Raw genomic sequence first — 207 nt, forward strand, 5'->3', positions numbered from 1 at the left:
TACTCTATGTGACTATAATTGCTTATCGTCCTGTCTATCCGTCTATTCTATATGTTGTACTATAATTGTTCGTCTGCCTGTCTGTTCTCTGTATACGTCTGTGGTTAGCTCGTTAGTTACCCTCATGCGCCGGGTACTGAAGGTATGGTAAAAGACAAGTATGGATATATAAAGACCATTATCACAACTCCAAAATTAATCATTAGA

Source organism: Portunus trituberculatus, chromosome 15 (assembly GCF_017591435.1).
Source record: "Portunus trituberculatus isolate SZX2019 chromosome 15, ASM1759143v1, whole genome shotgun sequence".
Taxonomy (NCBI): Eukaryota; Metazoa; Arthropoda; class Malacostraca; order Decapoda; family Portunidae; genus Portunus; species Portunus trituberculatus.